Raw genomic sequence first — 25239 nt, 5'->3', positions numbered from 1 at the left:
GACACAGGGGACATAAGTTTTTTAAAAGAAGTCCTTTCATCATACATAACTAGAGGGGTTTTGCATGTCTTATGATCTTTTCAAACTTTGTCCATAACATTTTGATCAGAGGCTTGACAGAGATTATGGAAAATGATGAATTTTCCATACCGTTCATAGGAAAAAAGATCACTTTCTGGCTTGTATGTCTGTTTGCAACCATAGTCTGTGACAGCCAAGTTATTTTACATCAGTATTTTCAATAAGGACACATAATATACCACATTATTACCAATGATATTCAAAAGTAAGCACTGCCATCCTTTTGTCTGCCCTTCTTTTGCAAGCCAGTAATGATTTTTCACAAACATGAAAGGGTGTGGTGTAGATAAATATGTTAGTAGAATGGCAACTATATTTTTATCTTTACTGGAAAAAACTATGTGGATATAATGAATATGTGGGAGTGATGAATACCATTTATTACACAACTTGTCATGACTTTTTCCAAACCCTAATTATGGGGTAACTTATTTTCTGCAGTGTGTTTACTGGATTGGCTTGATTGTCTTGGTTCATGTACAAAATATAACACATTCATTTCCAAGATGAATAACTTTGTAACTTATTAAAAACTTCTTTTGTCTAGGGGATAAAAAAATTCAGGAAATATTGCAAACCATTAGTCACTGTAACAAGCTCTAAATATGATTAGAAAATCCATTTTGCAAGTGTTATCTATTGATTTATACTAGAAATCTGTGATAACTAAGCTATAAGGAGTCATCTGCTGATTATAGCAGCTATGCTGGTTTTCTAATCATGTTGAAAACATGTACACATGGAACAAATACAGAAAAGCCTCAGCAGATCTGTAGTTTAAGCAAGGAATAACATTTTGCTGGTGTTAAGCAATGTTCAAATGGATGCTCTGAGCTAACACAGAGTGCACAGGCAGTAACTTGGATTTTCATTTTATAACCTGATCGTTTTAACCTCGGAGTATCTGCTATGGACAAAAATGGCAGTAACACAAGATTAGGTCTATTATATTCTCCGACAGTGTTGGTTGCTCTGCTTTTCCTTAACTTCAGGGGGTTGTTTTTTTCTGTTTGTATGTTGCTTTTCTAAAGACCCAAATTTTTGTTTTGAAAAGTCCCAAAAGAGCTAAGAGTATAGTTACATAACTTGCCTACCTCAGCAGCAAAACTGTCTTCGGAGATTCCTGCTCCCTGTCATTTATGAAATGATTCCTTGCGCCCTCCAGTTATGCTGACTGCAGAGCCATGCTGTAAGCCAGGTTTTTGAAATGACCTGGTTAAAACATATCTGGTCCCCATATCTTTTTTGGAGTGTTAACCTGGATTATTTCCATAATTTGTTTTATAAAGCTAGCCTTCAGAGAGATGCTGCTGCAAAAAACGTCACAGATAAGAGTGATAGAATGGGAGATGGGAAGGCAGAAGACTTTTCTCAGATGGCTTTGCTGCTAAAGCTTCAGAGACTTTTGAAAATAAGATGCCATTTTCTTGTTTCAAAATAAAACCATAGGCATAGCTATAGAGTTGAAAGATACAAACCAGCTACTCAAAAAAGCATTGTCTCATCACTTCACGCAACCCTATCCCTAGAAAAATCTTGGTCAAATACGTTTGGTTTTGAAGCGTGTTCCACAAAATATTTGATTTGGAGTATAAGGGAGTGAGTCTCAACTCGTAGCCCTCATCAGTTATAACGTCCTGCTTCTGAAGATATTTATTCTTATTTTTCCAAATTCTGGTTTGTTAGATTCAGTTGTGCTTGTGTAGTTCAGCTATCATATGACCATCAGATGACCAACACTAACCTTGTAAGTTCCATCTCTGAGTCAGTTAAGGTGGAAAACATCTCAGAGGAGGAGGAATGCGTACGTTCTTAAATAGAATCACAGAATCATTTAAGTTGGAAGAGACCTCCAAGATCACCTAGTCAAACCTATGACCTAACACGAACAAGTCCTCCACTAAACCATATCACTACATTTAAATGTATTTTAAATACCTCCAGGGAGGATGACTCAACCACTTCCCTGGGCAGCCCATTCCAACACCTAACAACCCTTTCAGTAAAGAGTAAAGAACAACCCTTTCAGTAATACCACCTAAACTTCATGTCCTAGCGAAGGATAATACAAATCATAAATCTCATAATCATAAGGTTACTAGTCTCCTAATACCTGTATTTTTAAGATCTGTCCCTAGTGAGAATCTAGTGAGAATCTTAGTGAGATAGCGAGAATCTTAGCTTGTTTGGAAGTTTATGTCTCTCATGACTTCCCAGAGAGGCTTGGAAATTTGAACACTGGTAGGCTTAAAAACTCTCAGAAATCAGACAACACATACACATGCACACACTATTTTCATATAATCTAATTTTAAAGCTAATTTTAATGGAAGAGTTTTGGTGTATTAGTGTTTTTTATTATTATTATTATTTATTTTTTTTTTTAAGATTCGGTATTGACAGTACTACAGTGTATCACAAAATATCTGTATCTGTATCAGGAATATAATGCCCCTGTATGTCACCCAGACAACTTCAGTTTTAATTGTGGGTATACATTCAGTCCATAAAGTGGAAATAAATAAGATTTTGAAAGTCTGTAAAGTTATCTGCTGGCAGACTAGATAGTTTTTTCAGGTCTTGGTGAAGCAGTTGACACCAAGAGAGCTGTAAACTTTTTTTTTTTTTTTCTTCATACATCAGTTATACTTTTTAGAGCACTTAAGGAAAAAACAAAACAAAACAAACAAACAAAACATTAATTTGTATGAATAATAGATATATGCCTTGGGAGTGATATTGAATATTCATGAATTGTGTTTATATTCAAGCAGCTCCTCTAACTCTTTTAAAATTAAGTTGCTGTGAATATGGTTTGGCAATAAAAACTTTAATACTAAAACCATGTGAAAGCTCGGAAAAAGAATCTGTGACTTTGTTCCCTTGCTTTGTCAGGCACCTTAGAGTTTTATCTTTAGTCATTTATGTTTATTTAAATGTTATTGTTTTGTGAATTTTCCTTTTGTAAGTGTTGCCATAACAGCTCGATTTCTTTTCCTCTACTTAACTATTGATAAAATAAAAGGATGTCTTTTCACAATCATAGCTTTTAAAGCTATCATGAACATCAGAGCTTCTCTTCTGAAGGTGAATAATTTTAATCAGCATCAAAATGTCACTTTTAAAGTTAGATTCTAAATGTTGTAAAGTAAAACTTTCAGCTGTTTTCTAAATTAAAAAAGGAAAGGAAAGAAGGAAGGGAGGGAAGAAGGGAGGAAGGAGGGAAGGAAGAAGGAAGAAAGGAAAGAAGGAAGGAAGGAAGGAAGGAAGGAAGGAAGGAAGGAAGGAAGGAAGGAAGGAAGGAAGGAAGGAAGGAAGGAAGGAAGAAAAGGCCTGATTGCTCCTTGCAGAAGGTGCAGTTAGTTGTTTGCTAGGAACCAGAACAAAAATGACCTTACCCTGAGTGAACTCTGCTTGGGCTAGATGAAATTCCCAAAGACTTGTGTTTGGAATTGTGGAGCTTGATATTAAACCAAATTAAACCACAGAAGACTGGTGAATCCTTCACAGTATCATGAAGCATCCGGTAACTCCACGAGTAAACAGAGAAAGACACTATAGCAACAGAGTGCATTTCCATTCTGCAGGAGGAAATGTTGGACTTCTGCAGATTTGGGAACCTGAGGTAGGAAAGTGATCTTTCTGGATATAAACTACATAGAACTGTAACTGCTCTTAAGGAAGCCATTTTGTGGCTTAGTCAAATAGCTTTTGATTCAGGGAACTGCATATATCATGTCTGGTGCTCATGAAATAGTTTCCAAATACTTTTAATAAATAAATAGTAAAAGGAGTTTTAATCTAACAGGGTAGCCTTTTTGCAAGTAAAATGTAGGGGCTGTAAAGAAGCTTTTTAGCCAAGTAACTCAATAAAAGGATCAGTTTATAATAATTATAAAAAAAAATGAAGTCAGTGTATTAAAATATTATTCAATTAGTGAATAATAGCTTTAATATACATTAATTTTATATTGGGTATATACTTCAGTTTACATTTTATATGCAGCTATTTAGGAGCTCAGGGCAAGTGACAAGCAGCAGTTAGCAGACAAATACTCAGCTGCGTGAAAATTCCATTGGTTTTCCCTTTATTGACAAAATATCGATCCATAACACTATTAATGCTATGATTGTCAGTTCAATTTGGATAGATCACTTCACCTCTTCTCTTCTCAAATGGCAAAGATATTACCCAAAAGGAGTGACTTGATTTCAGTTTAAGAAGGTTAAAGGTTAAAGGTTAGCTCAAAAGCATCATCTGCCTTGCTGCTTAAGTTTAAACTGATCAATTTAATGAAAATCTGTTTTGCAGATGGTGTTTTAATGTCTTTGGCAGGATTTAGGCAGCTTTAACATTAGACGTATGCTAGTAAAAATTATTTCTTTATTTGACCAGAACAACACCTTTTCTTTTATGTTTAAAGGTAAAAGGCATGTGGGATATGGTATTTTGGCAAAGGACCCAGAAGCAGAAAGTGTTGATGATCTTTCCATATGGGCTCAAAAACAGAATACCTTTATGTCTATTGCTAATGATGACTGAAGAAACAAACAAAGCTGTATTCATTTTTTACCATAATGTTTTACTTTGAAACCATAAAAAAGAATTTCAGTCCAAACTGTCCTTGAAAAAGGCTTGTCTTCTTTGCCTAGAGTGGAATGCAACAGCATTCACATTTTTAACCTGACAGAGCATGCTGATCGTCTCTTTTAGACCTTGTATTTGAAGATCAGCAGTATCTTTTTTATTGTTCACAAACTGAGTATTAATTGTGTTACTTGACTGTAGATACCATAAATAATATGGAAAATTAGTCAATCCAAATGGTAAGTTTTATCTGATGGAGGTTATCCAAATAAACAAAGCATTAGATCCTCAGGAGTGTAAAGCAGAGCTTTGTGTTTGTCTTCTGAGAATCTGGCCCTCACAATTTTTGCCAAGATAATTAAGTTTCAGCACAAGCATGTCTTTCTATTTTCAGATCTATGCAATTCAATAGGAATTTCTTGGGCTGCTAATGCAATACTATTATATGTTAGCTTTGTAATTAGCTAGGACTCTATCCCTTTGCTGAAATGCATTGTAATATTACACACACAAGCATAGCTTGCATGTAGCAGTCATAAAAGTGGTGCCCTTTGTTTCATATTGACCTTCCAACTTATTTAAAAAAGAGTTTACAACGAGCCTTTGTTTTGTCCACAAATGATCATAAACAGCTTTCTAAAGAGCCCAATAAAATGAGATAATCACAAATGTATAACATCACATATTGAAAGGGTAGAAGAACAAACGGGGCTTTTACTATATTTTATAGGATGGATTTATAGCCTGTCTTTGGGTCACTTAGGGCCAAGAATTTTCACGGTCAGCTGGTTGGTCTTGCTAGCTAGAATCCTCTGCAGGAAATGCAAATACCATGCAGCACCTGCTCTTCAGCTGGGGTTGTACAGTGCTTTTTAAAAGCAAGGTGTCCACTTCTCTTCTGGTTCAAAGTCAAAAGCTTAATTAGAATAGCTTTTTTTTCTGCATGTGTCGTCAGTGAAGCAGTTTGTCCAGATTCCACAATGCTGTTTGCATATTTGGATTTTAAATAAGTGAGGGATATTGAATGCTTTGCTCATCTTTATCAGGTGCAGGAGGCACAAGTGGGATTTAGTCCATAGGTAACTTTTAGTGTAACAGTTCCCCAAGGAGCCCTGCTTGGGTTTTTCTCATTATCCTTGTTCTGGATGAAAGCATCGTTGTTAGGAATTAACAACTGAACTGAGGGTGTGAAGTATATGCTTGTGGAGGTGAATGGACTAACAGCTCTAATCACTTTGTTTGCTTTACTCTGTTTGGCATGATTTTGATACTTGATCAGTCCAGAATTAACACAAAGTCGTATTCTTTTCATTTCACTTGTCCTGCACCAACTTCGTAATTTAAAATCAAATATCCTAGGTATGTTCCAGTCCAATTATTGAACTGTCATTGTCTCGGTATGATGGTAAAAGAGGTCAGGAGATTGTGCAGCATTGATTTGCATAAAAATCATTGTGCAAAGGAAATTGGAATATGTCTGCACATCTGAGGAGGCAAAACATGTTTTGCTTAATCTTATTCTTGCTGTCTGTTTTGGTGAAGAAAGCTGTTTTCAGTGATAAACAAAACTTATTCAAATTTGTTGCTAAACATAAACCTCAGGATAGAGGATATTTCATTTTTTATAGTACTTTAAGATTTATGATCATTTAAGGTTTTAAATGTTTTACGAAATTTAATTTCCACCACATGTTTTTGTTACTGTAGTTCAGATTATGCTGTTGTGCTTGCACGTATAAAAGCAAAGGTTGAAAGAACACATTGTACAGTCAACTCATGAACATGCTAACTGTACCTACTTATACACAATAGACAAGTACATTTATTTTAACAAAATATAGGGGGGTAGTTGAATAATAATTTCAAATTTATTATTTTCTACTTTAAATTTAAAATATAATAGTTGAGAAATAATTTTCACATTATATTTCGTGTATATTCTATTTGATATTCAGGTGTTGTCTGATTCTCCTGCCTAGATGGTCCTATATACATTGCAAAAAATGACATGTGTTGGATTCAGTTTATGGTACACTGCTGAAGCAAAAAATAATACTCTCAAATTCTTTAGGGAATCCCCATTGAAATGTTGTCCAGGATCCCACTCTTTAGTATTATTGTGGATGATGATGTATAAGGCTACTCTTTAAAAGAAGACTGTACCAGACTATTTGGTCATGACTTCCAGTGCAGAGCCTGCCCAGGGGAGCATGACTTTGTTGTTCCCCTGGCAGAGCAGGAAGAGTGAGTAAGGAGGAGAGCAAAAGCAGCATAAAGAGGATCAGCCTCATTTATTCAGTATGCTCAACACAAAAAAATGGCTGTATAACAGCTGTTTTTTGTGCCTGGAGTTCTTTCATTCTGATATTAAGAGAACTATGTAATTATTTCTAACTGAGATTCAAGGTAGAGATGCAATGTATAGTGAATATAAGAGTATTGTGTGCTTATGTGTGTACATGCATAAATTGATTGCAGCTATGAACTTAGCAGCCACTTCCACCTAGCCTTGCAACATAGATTTACTTGTTGCCCTTAGGAGATTTTATCTGATAGTACACCACACACTACAGGTGTCTTCTCTAAAATTTGTAAACACAGTTTAGCAGACTCTTCCGGGTGGTATTTTTCTGTACAATCTCTTCTGCATAATTAAGAATAAGCGTTGAAAAAAAAGACGGGCATGACAAGAAAGTTGTATTTTGACATGCATGTGTATTTCAGATTTACTATTGTATTTGATAAGTGTCTGGGCAGAAGCATTCCATAGGTCTATGCATTTGTCAGTCCATCCAGAAAAAAATGCTGGATTTGGGAATCTTAGGAGGCTGTCAAGGTTGGTGAGAATAAATCTTAAATACCTCATATCAAGAACTGAGCTTTGAGTGGTGTAATACAAAGCTCTTGAGACTGCATTGTCTCTATATGTGTCTTTCTCTCTAGATAAAGAAATTAATTTTCTGCATTTATTTTTTTTTTCCTTTAGGGTAGCATTGTCTAGCAACAGTCTGGTCAATTTTTTTTAAGGGAAGATAGTGAAGAGACTGGTGTGAAATGCTGAGCAATACCAATTCTGTTGGGTCTAGCAAGAGCTGGCCACAATGCAAGAGATGTATTTTATTGGATAAAATTTCATATGTGTATTTGTTGGCAAAATATAATAAAGTACAACAGGAAATAGGTAGTAATTGCATTAAATGTGGGTAGGATTTTAATGTTAAAAAAAAATACCGGAGGTAGCTTGTAATATTTTTAGCTCCTGGTGGTCTGTCTGTCTTTTAGGCTGGTGTACTTAACACAGGCAGATAGTGCAGAATGACTATGGTACATCCTCATGCTTACATATAAAGAAGATGAAGGTATGGTGAGAATTGCAAGACCTTCCCTTTTTGGAGAGCTGTGAAGGAGGATGTCATGGAAATGACCCCCTTGGTCTGCAGACGAAGGTGCCAGCCTTGCAATTCTGCAGCAGACAGATACACAGAGTATTATGTATCATAGCCTCAGGGGAAACTGTATGTGCTACTCTCCCTGTGGGAGGGAAGACATTAAGATAATCTTTAGCTTTTAAAGACAGGGGGCATTGAAGGAAACAAAAATTGAGCAAAGGTTGTCCTTGAATGATGAAGTGTGCAGAGTCTCCTGCCTGGGGCATCCTCCTACAGTAGCAGTGACAAAAACAGAAACCTGTTTTTATCACATAGGAAGACTGAACAATGCTCTCTGCTTATATGCATGATTGGGAAACCATATATATTTCTAAAGGGAAGCATAACTGGTAAAAAATAACAAATAAATAAATAAATAAATAAATAAAAACTGGATGTTTGACCGCATTATTTGTCTGATAAAAAAAATGTATTTTTTTTTCTGTTTAAAACTGTTATCCTTGAGTGTTAATCAAACCATAACGTTAACATGATTCACATGTCAAAAATACACAATATATAACTATCGTTTTATTGATGAATTATGTGCAGGTGACATGGGATATAGGAATATTCCATGTCACCTGCACATACTAATTCAGGAGTTTGCCCATAGTAATTCAGGAGTTTGCCCAAAGAACAGATTTTATTTATGATCACTGTTTTCCCTTGTAATTAGTCCCAAAGAATAAAAGCATATGGTGCTTCCTTGCACTGGTTCTAGTAAAATAAATAAATTAATAAATAGGTCTGCCTCTACCCGTAAAAACAGCACAGAATCTGCTGTTCAGGGATACTTCAGGGATACTTTGTGCACAAACTCTTTTATAATATATATATATATATATATTATAACATAATACATATATATAAAATATATATATATATATATATATATATATATATATATCCTTATTCAGAGAAACTTCAAGACCAATCCTGTTATGATGACACTGTTTAAACCAAAGGCATACCATGACCATGTCATTATGATGACACTGTTTAAACCAAAGGCAGAAGTTTGGTACTTTTACAGCTAGAATAATGAAACAAAGTCTGAGGATTTCAGTATTCTTGCTTTCTGTGTGTGCTAGTGATGAGAGCATGGAAAAAGGCTTGCTTTACCTCTGAAATGAGGCAGCTTTTAGTATCTAGATGTTACTATTTTGGAAATGCCCTTTGGCATTTGCAGATATGTACGCAGCTAATGAATGAGTGGAAATTAGGAAGACTGAAGCTGGTGGAAAAAAACAAGCAGCCAAACTGCAAGGGTTTCTGAAAACCTTATGCCCTTATTTGTCCAGAAACTTCTGTGACTCGAAATCTTTGACCCAGGGGGAAGTCAGCATCCTGCTGGTATATATCAGAGTGGCATCTTGTGAAGTCAGTCTCAGATGACCGAATCAAAATATTAAGAAAAATTTTACCAAGTTCATGACCTAGAGTCACTGGGCCAATTCAAAGGCACTACTGTCTCCAGGACCTACTATGCTGCAGATGCATCTCAGAAACAGGTGTTTTGCCTAAGTTGTTGATACCCTTTTTCAGTTTTTTTTGTTTGCTAAGATAGTCTCCTTTGTCACAGTGAATTGGATCTGCTGTGAATATGCTCTGTCTCCCTGTTCCTGTATCAACTGGTATGACTTGCAATGTGTCAGGCTTCGTAAGTATCTTCATGATACTTGAGTTTATGTCTCATATAAAACTCAAAGGTTGAAAAAATTTAGAAAAAATCATTAGGACACCTGTTGGGTATTTTTGAGAAAGTAAATCCTTTCTCAGTTAGGCACTTTGTAGTCTGATTATTTGAAAGACAAAAATAGGTTTGTGGGATGAGCTATGACCAACATACAGCACAGAGAACCTGAAGCCAGAAGTTTTCCTGGGCTGTTTATTTTCTTTCATGAGTTCTCCAATGGACAGCTCAAATTCTGTGACCTCAGCTACCTTAAAAGTACCAAAGGGATGATAAGGTTTGCGTAAGACATTTTGGGGTATACAAATGACAATAACTATGCTGGTAATGAAAATTTATATGTATGAGATATTTTTCATGAAAAGGAAGAGAATTGAGCTGATAATAAATAAGAGCTCTGAAATCTCATGTTACAGAATTCAAGCCTGTTTTCCAATTCTCTCAGCTTCTGATCTCTGCAGGTATAAAGGTTCCATGCCTCTTGCATTCACAACAACAAGGAAACAAATGTCTCTCCTTTACTTTTAGTAGTTGTGTATTCCTATAGCTTTAGAAGGTGAGCTCAATACTATCTCAACTGGGAAACAGTGCATGGCCTTTGGGAAAAAGAAAATGTGTCTCTAACCAAGCAGAGGCAAGAGAGAGGTTGTCCCCCAGTATGTTGGCAGCTTAATGGACCTTATAGAAACATAACTAAGCATACCACTTAATTTCTTCATATTTGTGGAGAAATATCTGTCTTTTTCTCTCCCTATATTTATCTGTATATCTATCTGATACAGTATCTGTTACTGGGAGGAATGAGTTAGAGATGAAATCTGAAGTTGTTCATGATCATGAGAACTTTGTAGAGCCAGACATTATCCAAGGCTAGTAGAAGTCACAGTTGTTGGAGACCGGGATTCTTGCACAGAGGGTGCAGTGAGGGGAGGCAAAAAGGCAGGTGTATGCACTTATAAAAGTGTACACTTCCCCAGAGCATAAACAGAATTTAAAATTATGTGTGTGCATACATACCACAGGCTGCTACTGTCACCTGATAAAAAACTATACAGATGTCTATATATGTTAGCGTCTGCTGTAGTAAAGGTTGGATTTCCATTTCTGTTCTATTTTCCATCTCCTAGTTACTCATAATTTTCTTATAAACACTTCTAGAATTGAAATTATCAGGATTTGTGCTAGCTTTAAAGAACATTTCTTTCTTCTTTGGAGGTGTTTCTGAATCACCTCATCGTGAGTTATCTTACCCACCTGTCCTAATGAAAAATACTCCATTGCAAATAAAATTAGTCAAGTACATCTCTTGCAATGGCTGTCCATGACATAAGAGAATGCTATTTTAGAAGAAACAACACATTAATTGGCCAAGCATGTAATCATTGTCCTATCACAGCAAATTATACCATTAGTCCAACTTATCTAATCTCTTTGCTCCAGACCAGCTAACAATTGCTTCCCAGACCAGAGTAAAAAAAATTTTTAGTGAGCAAATATGGAATAATATTGCTCATAAAGGAAAATATTTTTTTTTTCTCAGATGTCCTCTTTAGTTAAAGAACAATGAATTGACATTGTACAAATTCAAATATATATGTATATATTTTCTTTCAAAAAAAAAAGGTCTTTGGATAGTCTTATATGTACACAAATATCAATTCAGTTCATAAACTTAAATCTAAGCTTCCCACATGCAGTGGGAAGGAGTTCCAGAGGTTATTTTAACCTCCATATAAATATGATTGCTTAAAAATCTCTTGTAATTTATTTAAGTCATACGTTTTGTTTGTTTATTCATCTGGTAGCAGAACAAGAAATATAATGTGTTCTTACTTGTTTTATGATCTTTCTATATAATCTTTATTTCTTCATAAGTAATCCTTATGATTATTTTATGATCTATCATGTCTTTCTTCTGCTTAAACTATTTGTGCACCATACAATTTCATTCTATTCATTGCTGCTTTTAGTGGAAGTTTTTCCACATTTCTGCTAATTCCAATGCTGGTCTCTGAACTCTTTCTACCCCTGCTAATTTTTTTCTAGAGATATTCAGATATTTCAGAACTGAACACACTGTCCTCACTGTAGCTATATATTTTTTTTTTCATCATGCCTGGTGCCTGGTACATCCAAATATATATCTGCTTTAAACAAATACTATTTTATTCTGTTGTAACAACTGCAAGTATCAGTACAGGCTGGGGTATGACCTGCTGGAGAGGAGCTCTGCAGAGGAGGACCTGGGGGTCCTGGTGTACGACAGGTTGGCCATGAGCCAGCAATGTGCCCTGGTGGCCAAGAAGGCCAGCAGGATCTTGTCATGCATTAAAAGGAGCGTGGCCAGCAGGTCAAGCGAGGTGATCCTCCACCTCTACTCTGCCCTGGTCAGGCCTCACCTGGAGTACTGTGTCCAGTTCTGTGTACCAGCTCCCTGGTACAAAAAAGACAGGAATCTCCTGGAAAGAGTCCAGCAGAGGGCCACAAAAGTGATACAGGGCCTGGAGCGTCTCCCCTATGAGGAAAGGCTGAGAGACCTGTGTCTGTTGAGAAAACAGACCTGGGATTTCGGAAAAGAAGACTGAGAGGGGATGTTAATAATGTTTATAAGTATCTTAAGTGTCGAAGAAAGAGGTCAACTTCTTTTCAGTGGTTTATGGGGACAGGACAAGGGGCAATGGCCAAAAAATGGATCACAGGAAGTTGCACCAACATGCGAAAGAACTTCTTCATGGGGAGGGTGATAGAGCACTGGAACAGGCTGCCCAAGGAGCTTGTGGAGTCTCCTTCTCTGGAGATATTCAAGGTCTCTCTGGACACCTACCTGGGCAACGTGCTCTAGGGAACCTGCTTTGGCAGGGGGGTTGGACCCAATGATCTCTTGAGGTCTTTTCCAACCACTACATTTTTGTGATTCTGTGATTCTGTTCTGGATTTATGTTGTCTCTTTGCATGACTTTCTTCTTACTGATGCCCAAGTTTCCTGGACTTGTTACATTTAATTTAGACACCAGTAATATGTTTGATTGGTTCAGATGGTTCCTTATAATATATATTTTCTTGGATTAATTTGTCAATACTAAATTTCACCTGTCTGCATAGCTAGTTTTAAACCTGTTTGGCATTCCTGATGTTCTTTGGCTGGTTTTGACTGGCATGAATTCTTTTACACTCTCTTGAAGATCAGTCCTAGTCTGATGGTAGAAGACTCAGAGGTCACCTTTGCTATGTTGAGTGGCTTGTTATTTCTTGTAGCTTGGTTTCTGCCTGTCAGTTTCCAGCCCATGACTTTTTTTTTTTTCTTCCCTCTGTGGTAGGTGCCTACATTAAGTGGTTAGGCTATCTCATACTTAGTTAGTGGCCAGAGAAAAACTCCAACTCTGAATTACACTGTGGAAGAATTAATTCCCTCTTCTACTAAGAGGGTGAGGAAACGAATCATCTGGCTTACTCCCTCGTCACATTGCCTGTCTCTTCAAAGAGCAGTTGCCTCTTCTTGCTTTCCCATGTCTATTGATGACACAGTTTCTTGGGGCTGCAGATATCAGTAGACAGTTAACTGGTCGTTGAGCCTGAAGAAAATAAATAGCTAATTAGCCATCTAGCTGCAATAAATAAATAAATAAATAAATAAATTTCCCAGATACTCATTTGCACATACAAAACAGAAGATGTTGTTTCTGCAAGTGGACTACAAGTCTGAGGCGTAACTCAAACAGACTTTGTAATGTGCTCTTTTTCAGTGCTAACTTTAATGTATTATTGATTGTTATTAAGGTACACTGTGAAATACAGATGGGACGTCTGTTGTGGTTGAACTTGTACTGTGGGAACTGTGTTGACTTTTGGATTGTTCTGGCCTTCATGCTGCTTGACATTAAAACCTTTCACATTAAGGTTTAGAAAAGAAAGAAATGTACAGTAACTAAGTTGCCCTCTACGTAGTGCAAAGTAATGTGAAACTATGATGCCAAATGCCCTTCCCACCAAGTCAGCACAAAATATGAAATGAAATACTAATTTCAGAGCAAACCAGGAAGTTTGTGATTCCCTGTGTGAGTATATACAAACACTGTTTCAGAGTAGTCACCACCTAATTTTAATTAGCCATGCTACCTGCTGAAGGAAGTGCTAAAAGTGAAGGGATTGGGGCTCTGATTTTCAGAGATGCCAAGTGCTAGCAGCTCCTGTTGACTGCCTGTGTTTAAGAGCCCAGCCATCAGCTCAGGCTCAGGTGGTCACCAGCTCCTCTGTGCTGGCTGCCAGACTGTCCTTGCACAGCCCTCTGGGATGGCACTGGCTACATGAGCCCCTGCACTGGCTATTTTGAAATATATTTTAAAAATTACATCAGAGGATCAATTACTGCTAAGTGTCACTACTGCACCCTGTAATACTGCTAATTAGTTAAAGCAAAAGAGGCATGCTGATAGGCATTTTTCTTGGCTGTTGCACACTGAATAACTGCACAAAATCAGATTTGAAATGCTTCTAGAGTCTCTCCTCTCCCTCCTTCTGGAAAATTAAGGTACAAAAATTGCTTTTTCTATTTTATTTCCTATGCATATAAAATAAAATAAAATACTTATGAATTGTTCTCACTCTTTCCACCCATTTACATCTTATAATAGTTTGCTTCTGTTTGAAACTCTTCTTAAAAAAGGGTATTAGTCTTTGGAGAAAACTTAAAATACAGAAATTTACAACAAAGGCATGGTCAAGGACAGCTCTCTAACCTTGGCACAGCTCCCTCTCTGCCATGAAAGGAGTAAAAACAAGTGGAGATTTGCTGCAAGTTCCTGGCCATGGGGGAGGGAAGGGTTGCTCCACTGGTGTCGGGGAGTCTCTAGCAGCACACTGGTGGTGTTGGGGAGTCTCTGTCTGGCAGCGCACTGTCTGTGTGAGTCCCATCTTTCTCCTGCACACCATGCAGGGGTATTTGTTAGGAGAAGGACCAGGAAGGGCAGCAGCTAGGGCACACATCAGTGTGTATGTGATGAGAGGGAAATCCTTCCTGCACTAGTAGCCATGGGGAGCTCCCGGGCTCAAAGGGGTGCTGGGGACTGCAGGAACCTTTTTGTCTGGTACAGAAAAGTTGCAGCTGCAGTCACAAGACTGCATATATATATATAATATATGTAAATAATATATACGTATATATTATTTCCTGCATTCCTGTGTTTTGATCCCTTGGTCAAGTGAGTTTTAATTCTTCTCTATTCACCTTGCAGGGAGCCTGGATGGGCTGTATTGGTGGGTTCTGGACTTGAGGAATTACCACAGCTGTTTCCAAGCACCAACTGTTCATTTTAGTTGCTAAAACTTACACCAGGCTCTCACTCAGCCACCTCCTCCCAAATCGCAAAAAATACTTTTAATCTAACTTTTATGTTTTGGTGAAGATAATTTTCTGGATTTGCCACAAAAAAAATAAAAAAATGTTCAGTTGCCAATGACATGCACAGGGTACATGAGGCATTTTCTTTAGTGTAAGAGTGCACATACTGTTAAACTAAAATCTCAACAATTAAATAGATACGGGGTTTTTACTAGTTATATGATTTCTTATCCTCTGTAGGATTTGTTTGAGGTTTAAATTTTAAATTTGTTTGTTTCTCATTAAAATGGTGATGAAAGAGATGGGAAGAATGTGAGCCTAATCCATCTTTGTTGTAGTACTGCTGATCTTGTTAGTGTTAGTCCAAGGATGAAGCTGGCCCAGGAGTTTTCCAAAATGACAGTGTTTCCTAACTGTTAACTGACTGGAACATGGCTCTCCTGTGGTTTGACTACTGTGGTTTGTCACTACTGTGGGGGATTATTCAGTTCAAAAAGTTCTGTTATTTGGGTAATTTCTTGCTGAAATTGATGGTTACATTTTTTTCCCCCTAAGTTTATTTCTAGAGTGTTTCCATTTGTTTCTGGTGCTCTAGAGAAAAGGGTGGTTACAAAGGGACAGCCAGAGAGACTGTTCTGCAGAGAGGGTGTGAAAAAGATGAGAGGATGTGAATTTGGAAGTGTTTTTCTTCCCACTGAAACAGTTCCCCTGCTTGATACCAAGTGTATGTTGTTAGAACTAAATCCACCCTTTAAATATCTTTTATAGATCAAAACTGGTTACTGGGTAGCGATAATCATGACATACTTTGTGACCATACACATTAGGTCACCTCACCAGTGGCCAGTTTCTCCTCCTAAATTATTCTCCACTTGTGAGCATTTTTCAAGCAGCTACTATTTAAAACCAGAAAGCCTCCACCCTGAAAAGCCCCAACCTGTCAGAAACATTTCCTCTCTTGCCTCAAGTTTGGAATTTCACTCCAAAGCTCCATCTCCCTCAGGACTTTGCAGAGTGTCATCTTTGCCTGGTGGTTTGTTCTCTGCAACCTCAGCTGAGCATGCATGCTGCCAGTGCTCACCACCTCACCACAGTCTTCTTCCTGCTCTTCTGACATCTCTACGTGTCTATTTTCACAGTGTCATCTATGTCTGGATCAGGGTCGTTCCTGCTGTACTTAGCCCAATTTCATTTTTGCCAAGCCTAAAACTCCTTTATATTTTTGCTCTTTTCTGCCAATAATCTTTCCCACTTTCTCTTGCATATACATGTGTGAGTGTTTGTGTACATTATCACATATGCATTTCTAATTAATTTGGATGAGTAGGATAACGTTTTTATTGTCTTGAGTTTGAGTTGGCTGTGTTGTTTTTAAGTAATAAAGACAGAAAAGGTATGCTGACCATTCCACAGGAAACTATCATGCATTTTGAACCTCCTGCATATTTTGCATTAGGAAAAATATGTTAGAAATTTGTAGTGTTCTTTAACTGTATCAATACTATTTTTTTCATATGGCTGTACATACCAAGCCAAGCTCCATTAATACTAAGGGGAAAAAATACATTGTGACTTTGTAACTAAAATATTTTAGAAACCTCTTACATTTTTCCTATAATAGCTTTTCCATATATAATAGTGTTTCAGTTTGAGTGCCTGACATCTCAAGGCCTATCAGAGCTAAAAACAAGTGCTAGCATTCTGCTGGAAAGCTGGAAACTTCTCACTTCCAATGCTATAAAACTCCCTTTTCAGACACACAGATCACAAGATTAACATGTAATTGGTAGAAGGCCCATCCTGGGTGTTGGCCCAATGTAATTTGAAAGAAAATTTTTCCATTTGAAAGGAAGAAAGGAAAAATAACTTGATGGTGGTTTGCAATGAAACCAAACTAATGACAGCTAATTTAAGCTATCTGGGCTGGGAACACTAGTATTAACTACCCGTGGAGATAGTTTTAGATCCGGTTTCAAGCACAGAGATTCTATTGACAAAACCTTCTAGGAGACTTGAGTCTTCCTGAAGATCATGTCCCTCTACCTTCCATGTGAGTAGTAGTACAGAAGTGCACCTTGGGGCACCAGAGCATTCCTTGTGAAGAATGCTGGACCCATGCTGGGTTCACATTGTCAATCCAAAATCTCCATGTGGCATCAATAAGGCAAAATACAGCATATAAGAACTCCAGACCATGGTCTTTCATTCTGTTTTAGTCATAACCGGTAGGTCAAATAGAAGGAATTATCTGGCTTTATAAAGGTGTCTAATCAGGAATTTGATATTCTCAGCACATATCCTAATGAGGCTCTGTGATGTAATTTTGAAAGTGTTAAGGTCTGGCCCAAGTCATATCAAAGGTAAATTTTCCATTGGCTTTGGTGGCACTAAAATTTCACAATGATGTAGTTATCTATGCTATAAAAAAACGGTCTATGTTCATGTGTATATAACATATGCATGTGCAAATGTTTCTGCTATATTTTATCCAATTATATAAACTGTGTTTAAGCCAGCTAATACGCAGATTTCTAGAATGAATGAACTTAAAAGTCTGGACAGTGGTGAAATAGTCAGGGAATGCAATTGGAGAGTGTTTAGAACAATTGTAATACTGAGAGCTTTTCTTCAATTTACTAGATGTCTTCCTAGTATTAAAAAATAAAATCATGTTTGTTTGTTTGTTTTCCTAGTTTTATCATTTTTCAGCTACACATATTTTACATTATAAAACTGTTTAAATCAGCCTCAAAACTGGGATGCCTAAGAGCAGATAAACTAAAGACTTAAGTGCTTTGGACTAACTTCTCTCACCAGCTTTCATAGATACAAAGGAAGACTGTGCTTGAAACCCCTCATCAGAACAAAATGAACATTTTAGTATTCTTGGACATAATATTAGGCTAACATGCTCTCTGACTGACATCTAGTGCATACTGTATAATTGCCAGCCCACTTCTCTGAGTGCCTTGAAGATTACATTTTTTTAATGTCCCAATATTAATAACCAGATGTGATCTTCTTCCTGACCAGGGATCAAACTAGCTGGACAGGTCAGGCTGTTTGTCTGTGTGCACAGACTGTGAAGTCTATTCAGAATGCCAGGTATGGGGGATAGGAGATTGGGGGGTAGGGTGTTAACTTCAAGACCACCAAAAGGGGCTTCTCCCTGCTGGGAACAAAGACCAGCAGGAGCTTCAGCCTTTTTCAGTACTCCTGGGATTTTAACCAAGTGAACAAAAGATGATGCACAGCTGAAGAAATGCTCTTCACAACTGATACATAATTTAAGATGTTCAGTTACAAACAACTTGATATGTATCTGTGATTTCATTTGAGCACAGTCCAATTATCTGCAATCAGTTAATATTTTTGTATGGATAGTTTCTATGTTCTGCTTTGTATGTTGAGCGGATGCTTAATTGCTGGTGTTCGAATACACACTGGCCTTGAAAACAACCCTAGCACTTAAAGAAATAACATTAAAACACTGGAAGTTGCTATGGAGTGTGTTGTGTCTTTAGTTAGTGTATGCCAGCCTATTTGTAGAGTTATTTTATAGTGGGTAGTATGATATACTTTTGTTAAATTTATATTATAAAACTATTAATTCCTTTCTCTCTTTTTGTTAAGTAAAGAATTCAAAAGAAGAAGCTATTTATTTCCTAATTGATTTTCTACGTTAGTTGTTCATTGAATAGATAAGTAGTGCCTGTGATATTTGATTACAGAGCAAGGCACCCATTTAACCTTCCGTTCTTTCCTGGCCAGGATTTCAAATACAATACAACGTACCTCCCTTAGGCTCAGTAGGATTAGACTGCTAGCAGTAATCCCTGATGCTATGAAATAGACCTGATAGAACTTCAACTCACTTGTTTGGGATTATGCTCATGAATTTCAGCTCATCTAGTTGCATTAACCCTTTGGGAGCTTGTGTGGGTTATGCTGTTATAAATAAATATATATACTGTAGTAAGCAATGGTAGATGAATATCAAAACATCTTAATGAGTTTTAAATAATACACTTTTACTTGGGGTTCAAAACAAAACTCACATAAAAAAAAAAAAAAAAAGATACTCTAGTAGAAACCCCCAGTTTCTTTTAATTCTAATGTTCAGAAGTCTTTTGCAGTTCAACAGTATCTCTAGATGTTTCAGACCTCAGACCCATTTTTTGCACTGATTAAAAAATAAATAAATAAATATATTGTAATGAATTCTTGTTCTCAGGATTGCAATGAAAGGACAGACAACTGATACCTGCTAGCCATAGAGCATTGTTGCAGAATCTCCCAGTATAGTAGCTTGAATGCAAGCATGGTCCTACAGCAAAGAGAAGGGATACTGGTACCTGAGACATTATTTTTTGAGTTTTCTGCTGATAGCAATGATCTCAAGAAAGGCAGTAGAAATTTTTGATGACTTATGCCCCAATCAAAAACCAGACTCATAGTGCCAGACCACTTCTGATGGACTGCTAGACAGCTGGCAGGCAAAAGTATTGTAGTCACTGCAGATTTGAACTACTCTTTTGAATTGGTGACTTCTATTTAAATGCTGATTTTTAATCTGGCCAAATCACTATAGGGAATAACTCTATGTTAGCAAGAAGAAGGAACAGATTTTTTTTCTGTCTTTCATTTTCAGGATCCTAAAACCCATCAATGAAATATATGTTATTTCCTATTACCAGTCCTTTAAACTGTTTAGCCTTTAGTGGAAAGACTCATTAAATATTAACATGCACAGTTAATTGTATTAATTATTGAAATTAATATGTATATATACATTTTACAATATTCAAGTCAATTACAAGTAACAAAATGTGGAGAGTTTGACTTGGAAATTCTGACCTACTCAAAATTTCTTGGCAGAAAACAGGGTTGGGTTAGGACTGACTGAACATTAAGGCATCAATTGTTGAAAATACTGTCCCCTCAATACACCTGCATGTGGAATTGCTCTATTGAAAGGCAAGATGATAGGGAGTATCTGTGCTACCAGCTACACTTGATGACACAGAGGCATTGGGGCATTTCTTTACCCCTTTCTTTACTAGTAAATGGCATACTTATTATTGTAGATCTGTCACATACTTTTGATACATTTGATGATAAAGTGGTATTGATGAATAGCTGAGCTGAAGGCCATGAGAGCAATAAATGAAGTTACTCTTGAGTGACTCCATTCTTTTTTTGCAGGGAGGATCTGGGAGTGGGGGCAGTTTGTGGTGGCTGTTCATCAGCCTGGTGGGTGCACTCATGTGCTCCCATGTGGAGTATTGCTGAGTTCTAGTCTGTCACCCTTCTTGATCAACATATGCCCAAAGTGATTAAGGGAGAATCATCTGTGCTTGAGATGGGGATGTCTCCAAGATGCAGATGATTTTCATCTGTACAACTATTTAATCAGATTTGGATGGTGAAAACAATTGTTTGACTAAGTTTCTTGCCAGGCTTTGGGTTTGGATCTACCAGCTGTGTTGCAAACAGAGGTCATGCTGGTAAGACTCAGTGCTTGATGGAAATGGCTGAAACATCACCCTATAGATGTTCTATGGTCTATAAGCCCTGCCAGATTCTACATGTGGCTACTGAAATAACCCTAGGAGTGATAAGCATGCCTTTGTCATTTATGTATGGCCGAGTGCTAAATGGGTGGATATTGCTTCTTCAAATCATTCTTGGTCCTTCTGCTGCAGCTCAACCTACAGTCATTTTCAGTATTTAATACATTTAAACTTTTGTGCTCTGTTGCTTAGTTTTGGTTTGACACATGGTATATTTCTGTTCCCTGATTGATTGCAAATGTCCCATTAGAAATTGGCTGTTTCATGAATGCTCAGTTTACATATTCAGAATGTGCTTTCCTCAGATATTCTGCAGTATGCATTTAAACATAGCTGTTTCTGAAATTCCTTGCTTAGGTCAGCAAATTTAGTTTGCAGAAATTCATGGAAAACAAACAGCCAAGAGGTGGGGCATGGAAGGAGCTAATTCAGGAATTTAAGACAAATGTATTCAGTAGTCTCCAGCTCTCCTGATATTTTCACTGTAAGCACAGAAATTAGTGGCCTACATTTTGCCACATTCTGATTTGATGAGAAAAGAGAGGTATACCTCCAAACTTTTGGGAGACTCCAGCTTCCAGGAATTCAGCTGTCTATCCATTAGCCAGTGTTTCTTACAGTAAGTATTTTGCAGCTGTTGTCCCTGATCTATCCTAATTTTCAGGACTTGATTCTAGTTGCAGTTTCAGTCTGTTTCAACCTATAAAGATTTAAATGAATAGGACCTTGATTCTCTCCAAAAACATCTCACTTCATACATGTAATTCAGATCAACTAGTAGTGCACTAGGCTTAATCTCAAAGGTGCTGGAAGCTTGTATTTTCAGAGAGCATTTTGCAAATACAGAATCTGCTTTCTGACTTTCTTGATCAAAGTTTGAAATTTTTGACCATTTCATCATACAGCAAAGCCCACTTGTTTTTCAGATTCCTGTAGGGTAAAGGAAGTAAAAGGTGCCAATGGTGGGGAAGTTTTTTCTTGGGCAAAAATAAATTTTGATGACTCGGTTATCAGTACTATTTATTAATGTGCTTTTACATGGCAAAGAAAAAAAAAAGGTGTCTTTTGTGTGTGCGTGTGTGTAGGAAGGGAATCTTATTAAGTCTAAATAAATAGACTGTAGGAACCATGGTAATACTTTACATTTCTCTAAAGCCTTTATTCAGAGGCTTTCAAAATGTTTTAACAATGTTAATTAAATTCAGTGCTCTTACGTTCTGTGTTAGCCTAAGTGCATATAGGGCCATCTTCATGTACATACTGGTAGACTGGAAGGAAGCTTGTGTTTAACTGTGTGCAGCAGCATTTCACTGCAAGTATTTTCATGGCAGATGAAAAAAAAAAAAAAAAAAAAAAAAAGCTATATTCAAGTGAAACTGCACAGGGAATTGCCTGTAGGTAGGCAAAACATAATTACTAGTTGAATTTTGGCCAAGACATTTGTCTTAACACTCTTCCTCGTTTGAAAAAATGTGCCACGTACTTAATAACTTTATTAAGTACAAGCAGTTATGAAATCTGTTCTTTGTTTCAACCAAAAGAAAACATTTCCTAACAGGACGGTGCTGTTAAACACCAAGCTAGGGCACTGACTCATAACTAATTTAGACAGAGAGCTCCATCAATGAATTACCAAAACTCTTTTTTGTAGTGCTAGTGTTTTCCTTGGAGATCTCCCCTCCACGTACTGCTCCTGCTTTAGCCTGTGAGATCTGAAGGGATCACAGCACAAGGTGGTATGGCTTAGGGCTGTATATAAAATGATGAAGGAGAGAGTGAAACCCAGCCATGTGCTCCCTTTACTCAACACTGTGTTAGGAGAGTGAGGTGGCATTCAGTGAAACTCAGAACTACTCCTTTTTCTGCAATAAATAATCAGCCTGTGACATTCCCTGCTGTGGTGGGGGGTTATCCGGATAAACAGCTTATCAGGATTTTTAAGAAGGATAAGGGGATGAACATTAATGATGTTTCTGATTATGTGGGCTGAAACAAAAAGATACAAGAATGTTTGGTTCTCTATTATTAGTGTTAAGTTCAGGATATAAACAGACTGTCTTCCAGGGTCAGGCAAGGATCCCTGATCACACTGCACAATTGTTAAGGTTCTCCAAAGGCTTAGTTTTGTACCCTGCTTTTCTGTGAATCTGATACTAGCTACTTGCACAGACAGAATGTCGGAAAAGTTTGGCCAAGGGTATGATTCATAGTGTTACTCTTGTTTCCATCTCTCTGTCTCCCTCAGTGACTGTTCTCAGAGGACAGCATTAGACTTCAAAAATGAATATGAGAACTCAGTGTTTCAAGTGTAAATATGATGCCTTTTTTTTGGCACTTTTAGTCTTGCTGAGGCAAGATACTACTCCAGCAATAAACAAACAAACCTGCATGTCTGCATTATTATTATTATTTCTTTGCCATCTTATCACTCAGCATGGGAGAGGAGGGCCTGCATCATAATTAGTGCTTTATTTATTTATTTTGGAAGTACAAACAATAGACAGAAAGGACCACTTGGCAACTAATTAATTAGCTTCTGCTCAAAGAACATGACAAAGTTTCCCTTCAGAGGAGCTTTATTCACAGTCCTGTGGACTTGTATTTTCACATTTGAGTTAATAGTTCATCAATATTAAGTAAGTTGATATCCTAGATGCAGCATGTAAAGGTACAGATTTTGAATATGTTTTTTAAACTCTTAGGACTATTGGAAATATATAATTGATTACTCTAAGAACAGCTATGATTCAGTACCACATAGCACCTCTTCACATTTTTAAGAAGTACAATTTGCTTCATCTTTTAAAAGAGGATGGGGCAACTGCTGCCCACCTCCTGTGATAGCTAGTCACTGTAGAGCCTACACAGGACAATGTGATATCTGGTTTGACTTCGGTTACTATTTTTCAGTTCAGTTTTGTCAGTATCACAGAAGCATGTTAACTCTCTGTGATAACAGTTATTAAGTATTTGGTGCACTGTGCTCTGGGCAAGGTTTAGGAGAAAAAGCTCCAGTGCTATGAACATTATTATCAGAATAAACAGTTCAGACCTCCCAAGGCTGTGTCCAGATGACTTTCTGGGTTTTGTCATGGCTGTAGTCTATCCCTGGCCAGTGTGTGGAAACCAGGTCTAAAGGGATTGGGGGAAGTGGAGGTGCACTGCAGGGATTTGTTCTGATACAGGGCTGGGAGATGGCAGGGCACTCGGACTCCATGTTTGGGAACTACTACTAGCTTTTGTAATGCAGACAGAGTCTGGGAAAGCAGATTTGAATTGTAATACAGGAATCGATCTTCTTTAGGGTGTGGCATATTGTTGAGTATTTTTTTCCTTTGTATTTTCCCTTTCCCTGTAGAGTGTTAATAATGTGCTGAAGAAACTGCAGACTTTAGGATGTCAATGGGCCTTGAAGAAGAGCCGTAAGAAGGAAAAGTAATGTTTGACACAGAAGAACAGGAAACCTTCTTCCAGTAGAAGGGAAGAAAAAAAACAACATTCATTATTTAAGTAAGAACTAAAAGGGAATGTTGAGATATAGGTTTGCCAGGTAGCCAGGCTGTAATGTTAAGCACTAGAGAGTGAAAAATTTTGGCCCAAAGAAAACTATGCAGACCCTGAAAAGTGAACTGGTGGGGTTGAAGGATTTCAAATACAGTCCTTCAAATACAGTCCAAATAGCAAGAGAAGCAAGACTACTGCAAAGTTAAGATGCAAATGAAACATTTTTCTTCATGCCGTTCAGTGAGTGAACTAACATTTAACAGGTTTCATATCTTTCTCATATATTTCTGCAAAGAACTTTAGTTAGTAATGGTGGTATTAGAAGCTAACTAATTTTGTTAATTTTATAGCCCTGTAACGTACCTTGTAAAGGCAGATATCCATGTAGAGGAATCAGGGTTTTCTTTGTTATTTCTAGTCTTAGCCAGAGGTGTGTAGAAGGGGGAGGGGTATAAAGATTATTTTAATCCTCAAGTCAGACATGGTTATGTGAGTGGACACTGGCATGCAGACCAGCTAAATCTATTATTCTGAAGCAATGTACAGTAGTTCCTAGTATGGACAATGAAAAATAACATTTACCTAAAACAGGAATGATTTTAAGCCACCATAATTTATTGAGCTGAAACATTTGTCTTTGCATCACTCTATATATATGGCTCATTAAATAATATAATTAGAAACGAGATTTTCATTCTCTTAATCACTGATTTTTGTCTTAGTAATTATCACAGTAACTTAGAGTAAATTGAAAATAAACATGGAAATAGCATTAAAAATGGAATGTAAAAACAGTGTTTACTTCAATTGATCGCAACACAAAAGATAGATCCAAAGACCCTGAGAAGAAACATGGGTCTTTTTTACTCTCCTTTTTAAACTTGTCCTTTGAATCAGGGATTCAAACTTGAAATAACACAGTGGCATTTACTGACAGTCTCAAATAGAAATGAAAGATTCACTGAATACTGACACCGTCTTAGGGCTTTTTGCTATAGCCATGATACTTGTAGGTTTGGCTTGAAGAATTT

The 25239-nt window shown here is 37.1% G+C and overlaps 1 protein-coding gene across 6 annotated transcripts in view; it reads left to right on the top strand.

Annotated features, from left to right (window-relative positions):
- ZFHX4 (zinc finger homeobox 4) overlaps positions 1 to 25239 on the top strand; it is a 156924-nt gene that overhangs the window by 34068 nt on the left and 97617 nt on the right. The gene's annotated exons all lie outside the window — the stretch shown is intronic.

This window comes from Anas platyrhynchos, chromosome 2, assembly GCF_047663525.1.
Source record: "Anas platyrhynchos isolate ZD024472 breed Pekin duck chromosome 2, IASCAAS_PekinDuck_T2T, whole genome shotgun sequence".
NCBI classification, from domain to species: Eukaryota; Metazoa; Chordata; class Aves; order Anseriformes; family Anatidae; genus Anas; species Anas platyrhynchos.
Note: the sequence above shows the minus strand (reverse complement) of the source record. Positions and strands in the feature narration are given on the sequence as shown.